Source organism: Hordeum vulgare, chromosome 6H (genome assembly GCF_904849725.1).
Source record: "Hordeum vulgare subsp. vulgare chromosome 6H, MorexV3_pseudomolecules_assembly, whole genome shotgun sequence".
Lineage (NCBI taxonomy): Eukaryota > Viridiplantae > Streptophyta > Magnoliopsida > Poales > Poaceae > Hordeum > Hordeum vulgare.
Genome location: NC_058523.1, coordinates 38023101 through 38031495, shown reverse-complemented (window position 1 = coordinate 38031495; position 8395 = coordinate 38023101).

The window sequence follows — 8395 nt, the reverse complement described above, 5'->3', positions numbered from 1 at the left end:
GATTACTTGGTGGAAGAGTTTATGTTCAGATCCTTGATGCTACTCATTACCTCTCTGGTCATGAATATGATTATGCTTTGTGAGTAGTTACTTTTGTTCCTGAGAACATGGGATAAGTCATGCTAATAGTAGTCATGTGAATTTGGCATTCGTTCGGTAATTTCATATGTTGTATGTTGTTTTTCCTCTAGTGGTGTTATGTGAACGTCGACTACATAACACTTCATCATTATTTGGGCCTAGAGGAAGGCATTGGAAAGTAGTAAGTAGATGATGGGTTGCTAGATGGACAGAAGCTTAAACCCTAGTTTATGCGTTACTTCGTAAGGGGCTGATTTGGATCCACTAGTTTAATGCTATGGTTAGACTTTGTCTTAATTGTTCTTTCGTAGTTGCAGATGCTTGCGAGAGGGGTTAATAATAAGTGGGATGCTTGTACAAGTAAGGGCAGTACCCAAGTGCTGGTCCACCCACATATCAAACTATCAAAGTAACGAACGCGGATCATATGAACATGATGAAACTAGCATGACAGAAATTCACGTGTGTCCTCGGGAGCATTTTTCCTGCTATAAGACTTTGTCCAGGCTTGTCCCATGCTACAAAAGGGATTGGGCCACTTTGCTACACCGTTGCTACTTTTGTTACTTGTTGCTTGCTCCGAATCATCTCACCACAAAATCACTTGTTACCGACAATTTCAGTGCGTGCAGATTTCACCTTGCTGAAAACCAGTTGTCAGATCCTTCTTCTCCTCGTTGGGTTCCACCCTCTTACTTATCGAAAGGACTATGATTGATCCCCTACACTTGTGGGTTATCAAGACTATTTTCTGGTGCCGTTGTCGGGGAGTGAAGTGCCTTTGGTAAGTGGAACTTGGTAAGGAAACATTCATATAGTGTGCTGAAATTTATTGTCACTTGTCACTATGGATACTAATCCTTTGAGGGGCTTGTTCGGGGTATCTTCACCTAGAACGGAAGCACAAAGAGTTTCTCCTCAACCTGCTGCACCTACTGAATGTATTTTCTTTGAATTTCCTTTGGGTATGCTTGAGAAACTGCTGGCTAATCCTTTTACACGAGATGGAACATCACATCCATACTTGCATCTAATCTATGTAGATGAAGTTTGTGGTTTATTTAAGCTTGCAGGTTTGCCCGAGGATGAGGTCAAGAAGAGTGTCTTTCCTTTATCTTTGAAGGATAAGGCGTTGACATGGTATAGGCTATGTGATGATACTGGATCATGGGACTACAATCGGTTGAAATTGGAATTTCATCAAAAGTTTTATCCAATGCATTTAGTACATCGTGATCGGAAGTATATTTACAATTTTTGGCCTCATGAGAGAGAAAGCATCGCTCAAACTTGGGGAGGCTTAAATCAATGCTATATGCATGCCCCAATCATGAGCTCTCGAGAGAAATTATCATTCAGAACTTCTATGCTCGGCTTTCTCATGATGATCGCACCATGGTTGACACTTCTTGTACCGGTTCTTTTATGAAGAGAGATATTGACTTCAAATGGAATTTAGTGGAGAGAATTAAACGCAACTCTGAAGATTGGGAGCTTGAAGAAGGTAAGGAGTCAGGTATAAACTTCACGTTTGATTGCGTTAAATCCTTTGTTGAGACAAATACCTTTACTGATTTTAGCGCTAAGTAGGGACTTGACTCTCAGATAGTAGCTTCATTGTGTGAATCCTTTGCTGCTCATATTGATATCCCCAAAGAGAAGTCGTTTAAATATCATCATCCTTTAGAATTCAAAGTAGTTAAACCCACTCCAGTTGAAGAGAAAGTCCTTGCCTATAATGATCCTGTTGTTCCCAGTGCTTAGATTGAGAAACCACCTTTCCCTGTTAGGATAAAGGATCATTCTAAAGCTTCAACTGTGATACGTAGAGGCTACATTAGAACAACTACACCCCCTGAGAAGATGCTGCTAGAATTGCTAAACCTCACGTTAGAGACAAACATAGGCCTGTTGTTGGCATGCCTGTTGTTTCTGTTAAGATAGGAGATCATTGTTATCATGGCTTATGTGACGTGGGAGCTAGTGTTAGTGCAATACCTCAATCCTTATATGATGAAATCAAAGATGAGATTGCACTTGTTGAGATAGAGCCTATTGATGTCACTACTCAGCTTGCCAATAGAGATATTATCTGCCCTGTGGGAATTGTTAGGGATGTTGAAGTATTATGTGGTAAAACAAAGTATCCTGCTGATTTCCTCGTTCTTGCTACCGCACAAGATAGCTTTTGTCCCATCATATTTGGCAGACCTTTTCTCAATACCATCAATGTTCATATTGACTGTGAGAAGCAAACTGTCACTGTTGGCTTTGAAGGCGTGTCACATGAGTTCAATTTCTCTAAGTTTGGTAGACAACCTCATGAAAAAGAGTTGCCTAGTAGGGATGAAACTATTTCCTTAGCCTCTATTGTCGTGCCTCCTACAGATCCCTTAGAGCAATACTTGCTTGAGCATGAAAATGATATGCATATGGATTAAAAGGATGAGATAGATAGAGTTGTCTTAGAACAATATCCTATCCTTAAGAATGACTTGCATGTTGAACTGCTTGGGGATCCACCCCCACCAAAGGGTGATCCTGTGTTCAAGCTTAAACAGTTGCCAGATACTCTTAAGTATACCTATGTTGATGAAAAAGAGATATATCCTGTCATTATTAGTGCTAGCCTCTCAGAGCATGAAGAAAAGAAGTTACTAAAAACTCTGAGGAAGCACCATGCTGCTATTGGATATATTCTTGATGATCTTAAGGGCATTAGTCCCACTCTATGCCAGCACAAGATTAAAACTGATCCCGATTTCAAACCAGTTGCTGAACATCAAAGGAGATTAAATCCTAAGATGAAAGAAGTTGTGAGAAAAGAAATACTAAAGCTCCTGGAAGCTGGTATCATTTATCATGTTGCTCACAGCGATTGGGTGAGTCCGGTACATTGCATTCCTAAGAAGGGAGGCATTATCGTTGTCCCTAATGATAAGGATGAATTGATCCCACAGAGAATTATTACTAGCTATAGGATGGTGATCGGTTTTAGGAAATTGAATAAAGCCACTAGGAAAGATCATTACCCTTTGTCTTTTATCGACCAAATGCTAGAAAGGCTGTCCAAACACACACACTTCTTCTTTCTAGACGGTTATTCTGGTTTCTCCCAAATACAAGTTGCACAATCTGATCAGGAGAAAACCACTTTCACCTGCCCTTTCGGTACCTTCGCTTATAGACGTATGCCTTTTGGCTTATGTAATGCACCCGCAACCTTTCAAAGATGTATGATGGCTATATTCTCTGACTTTTGTGAAAAGATTGTTGAGGTTTTCATGGACGACTTCTCCGATTACGGGTCTTCTTTTGACAATTGCCTCAGTAACCTTGATCGAGTATTGCAGAGATGTAAAGATACCAATCTTGTCTTGAATTGGGAGAAGTGCCACTTTATGGTTAATGAAGGCATCGTCTTAGGTCATAAAATTTCTGAAAGAGGTATTGAAGTCGATAAGGCTAAGGTTGATGCAATCGAGAAAATGCCATACCCCACAGATATCAAAGGGATAAGAAGTTTCCTTGGTCATGCTGGTTTCTATAGAAGATTCATTAAAGACTTCTCTAAGATTTCTAGGCCTCTTACCAATGTCTTGCAAAAGGATATTCCTTTTGTCTTTGACGATGATTTTCAGGAAGCCTTCAAAATACTTAAGATGGCTTTGATAACTGCATCTATTGTTCAACCACCTGATTGGAACTTACCTTTTGAGATCATGTGTGATGCTAGTGATTATGTTGTTGGTGCTATTCTAGGGAAAATAGTTGATAAGAAGATGAATGTTATTCACTACGATAGTAAAACTCTAGACAATGCCCAAAGAAACTATGCTACTACGGAGAAGGAGTTTTTAGCAGTCGTGTTTGCATGTGAAAAGTTCAGGTCTTACATAGTTGATTCCAAACTCACTATTCACACCGATCATGCTGCTATTAAGTACCTCATTGAGAAGAAGGACGCTAAACCAAGACTTATCAGATGGGTTCTCTTGCTACAAGAATTTGATTTGCACGTTGTCGACAGAAAGGGTGTTGATAACCCAGTAGCACATAAGTTGTCTAGGTTGGAGAACGTTCTTGATGACCCACAACCTATTGATGATAGCTTTCCCGGTGAGCAATTGAATGTCATCAATGCTTCACGTAGTGTACCGTGGTATGCTGCTTATGCAAACTATATCGTTGCCAAACACATACCACCTAGTTTCACGTACCAGCAAAAGAAGAAATTCTTCTTTGACTTGAGACATTACTTTTGGGATGATCCTCACCTTTATAAGGAAGGAGTAGATGGTGTTATTAGACATTGTGTACCTGAACATGAACAGGGACAGATCCTACAGAAGTGTCACTCCGAGGCCTAAGGAGGACACCATGCAGGAGATAGAACTACACACAAGGTATTGCAATAAGGTTTCTATTGGCCCACTCTCTTCAAGGATGCCCGTAAGTTTGTCTTGTCTTGTGACGAATGTCAAAGAATAGGTAATATTAGCAAACGTCAGGAAATGCCTATGAACTATTCACTTGTCATTGAACCATTTGATGTCTGGGGCTTTGGTTATATGGGACCTTTTCCAAAATCCAACGGGTATACTCATATCCTAGTTGCTGTTGATTACGTCACTAAGTGGGTAGAAGTTGTCCCCACTAGTAGTGTTGATCACAACACTTCTATCAGGATGCCTAAAGAAGTTATCTTCCCTAGATTTGGAGTCCTTAGATATCTAATGACCGACGGTGGTTCACACTTCATTCATGGTGCTTTCCATAAAATGCTTGCTAAGTACGATGTCAACCACAGAATTGCGACTCCCTATCACCCTCAGTCTAGTGGTCAAGTCGAACTAAGTAATAGAGAGATTAAACTGATTCTGCAAAAGACTGTCAACAGGGCTAGAAAGAATTGGTCTAAGAAGCTCGATGATGCACTGTGGGCTTATAGAACTGCCTATAAGAATCCCATGGGCATGTCTCCGTACAAAATGGTATATGGGAAAGCATGTCACTTACCTCTTGAGCTAGAGCATAAAGCTTATTGGGCAATCAAAGAGCTCAACTTTGATATTAGCTCGTTTGATGAGTGGAGAACTCAGGCATATGAGAATGCCAAGTTGTTCAAAGAGAAGGTTAAGAGGTGGCATGATAAGTGGATACAAAAGCGTGAGTTCAATGTAGGTGATTATGTCTTGCTATATAACTCTCGTTTAAGATCCTTTGTAGGCAAGCTTCTCTCTAAATGGGAAGGTCCCTATGTTGTTGAGGAAGTATATCGTTCCGGTGCTATCAAGATCAACAACACGGAAGGTAATTGTCCGAGAGTTGTAAATGGGCAGAGAATCAAGCATTATATCTCAGGTACTCCCATAAATGTTGAATGCAATATTATCAATACCATAACTCCGGAAGAATACCTAAGGGATATTTATCAGCCTGTTTCAGACTCCAAAAACGAAGAGGTATGTGATTCGGTAAGAAAACAGAGTCCAAAACTTTTCCCCTAGGAAATTTTCTCTATTTTGGAATATTTGAAAAAATACAAAAATTGGAAGTAGTCCGAAAATGCACGAGGAGGCGACAAGCCTGCACGGCGCGGGCCCACCCCCTGGCCGCGCCGTGAGCGCTTCTGGCCACCTCGAGCGCCTCCCGGACTCCGTTTTCATGCGGGGTACTCCTTCTGGTCTGAAAAAATCAATATATCTACTTCCGTTTGGTCTGACCCCTGCATCATGCAGATTTCCTCTGTTTTTCGTATCGAGCATGTTTTCTGCCGCAGATCTAGGTCAAGATTTCGTCCTAGGAATATGTGGGGGAGAACAACCTCCGTCTAATCTATGGAGAAGTTCATGCTGGTCTGAAAAGGATGGAGGTCAAGGAGGCTAAGGAGAGGCTACCTAAAGAAACCTAGGGCAAAGCTAAGGAGAAGGATCAGGCATGGGACGAAATGAAATCTATGCTCAACAAGGAAGAAGTTGAAGAAGTGGATTTCCTCCAACCCTACCTCCACCTATTGTCTCCATCTTTGATTGAACTCTTGAGGTTTTGTGAAACAACTCGTGCTCGGAATACTTGTCTCACTGGTGAAGTTGTTTTGCTGGAAAAACATATCGTAGATCTCCAAGGTATAAATCAAAGATTAATGGCCCTCTTGGAGTCAAAGATTGCAACAACTCCTCCACCTTCACCACCAAAGGAAGACAACTGAGCATTGGTATGGGCAATCACCTTGGCTTGTGCCAAGCTTGGGGGAATTGCCCCGGTATCGTATCACCATCACATCTTTTGCCTTTACCTTTGTTTTAGTTTTCCTTTTCAGTTTTCCTTTTCTCTAGTAGTTTAAAAGTCTTAGTGTTTTAGCTTTTAGTTTTGCTTTGTTTCACCCCCGATGTATACGATCTCGTGAGCCATATAATAAAGAGTGTCTTAGTTGAAGGGCTTTGCCTCTTGCCATGATCAAAAGAGTGAGAATAGAACAAAAGCATGAAAGATCATGTAATGATCTTATGGGAAGTGATGGCTTCACATATAAAAAGAATGAGGATTGAAACTTGTTGAGGTTAGGCAAACGTAGACCTTGGTCATGGTTGCAATTAATAGGAAGTGATAAAGAAGGAGAGGTTCACATATAAATATATCATCTCTGACAGCATCTATGATTGTGAACACTCACTAAACTATTGCATGCCTAGAAGTATATGTTGGACAAGGAAGGCAACATAATGAATTGTGTTTGCTTGGCTCTGAACAATGTTATATGATTAGAGACCCCTTAGCATGTGACGATTGCTTCCACCTCATATTAGCCAAAACTCCCGCACCAAGTAGACATACTACTTGTGCATCCATAAACCTTCAAACCAGTTTTGCCATGAGTGTCCACCATACCTACCTATGGATTGAATAAGATCCCTCAAGTAAGTTGTCATCGGTGCAAGTAATAAAAATTGCTCTCTAATATGTATGATCTATTAGTGTATGGCAAATAAGCTTTATACGAACCTGCGATGAGGAACACATAAAAGCGACAGACTGCATAATAAAGTTCTTTATCACAGGAGGCAATATAAAGTGACGTTCCTCTACACTAAGAGGACACGCATCCAAACCTCAAAAGCGCATGACAACCTCTACTTCCCTCTGTGAAGGGCCTATCTTGTACCTTTACTTTTAGCTCTTGAAAGAGTCATGGTGATCTTCACCAATTACTTATTTCGCCTTTATCTTGGATAACGTCATATGCTTGGGAAAGATCTATATTCATATGTCAACTTGGAGGTAAGTATTCATGAATTATTATTCCTGACATTACCCTTGAGGTAATCAGTTGGGAGGTAAAACTGTAAGCCCTATCTTTCTCTGTGTCCAGCTGAAACTTTGATCTCATGAGTACCACGTGAGTTGTAGCAATTGTAGAGAAGGAAAGAATGATTGAGTATGTGGATTTGCTTTACAAGTTCTTATTTGACTCTTTCTGATGTTGTGATAAATTGCAATTGCTTCAATGACTAAAGGCTATCGGTTGTTACTTCTCGGTAAAGTTCTTGATCCATGCTTTACTTTGTGAAGGAATTATCACTTTAGCATGAGAGATTATATGTTGGTACTGCTGTTCTGATCTTTATCATGATGCATGCATGTTCGTATCTTGTTTTGTCCACACCTCTCTCCCTAAACATGTGGACATATTTATTGAGCTAGGCTTTCGCTTGAGGAAAAGCGAGGTCTAAGCTTGGGGGAGTTGATACGTCCATTTTGCACCATGTTTTCATGTTGATATTTATCGCTTCTTTGGCTGTTATTTCACTTTAGGGTACAATTATTATGCCTTTTCTCTCTTATTTTGCAAGGTTTACATGAAGAGGGAGATTGCCGGCAACTGGAATTCTGGCCTGAAAGTGGAGCAAAGTTGAGATACCTATTCTGCGCAACTCCAAACGCCGTAAAAATCAACCAGGATTTTTTTCCGGATTTAAAAAAAATACTGGGCCGAAGAAGTGCCAGAGGGGCGCCAGGGGTTGGCCACAAGCCTGCACGGCGTGGCCATCCCCCAGGCCATACCATGAGGACTTGTGGGCAGCCGGCTGGCCCACTGGCCCCCCTCTTCTGCTATATGAAGGGTTTCGTCCAGGAAAAAATCAGGGAGGAGCTTTTTCGTGGATTCGCCGCCGCCACGAGGCGGAACTTGAGCAGAACCAATCTAGAGCTCTGGCAGGATGATCCTATCGGGGAACTTCCCTCCCGGAGGGGGAAATCATCGCCATCGTCATCACCAACACTCCTCTCATCAGAGGGGACTCGTCACCATCAA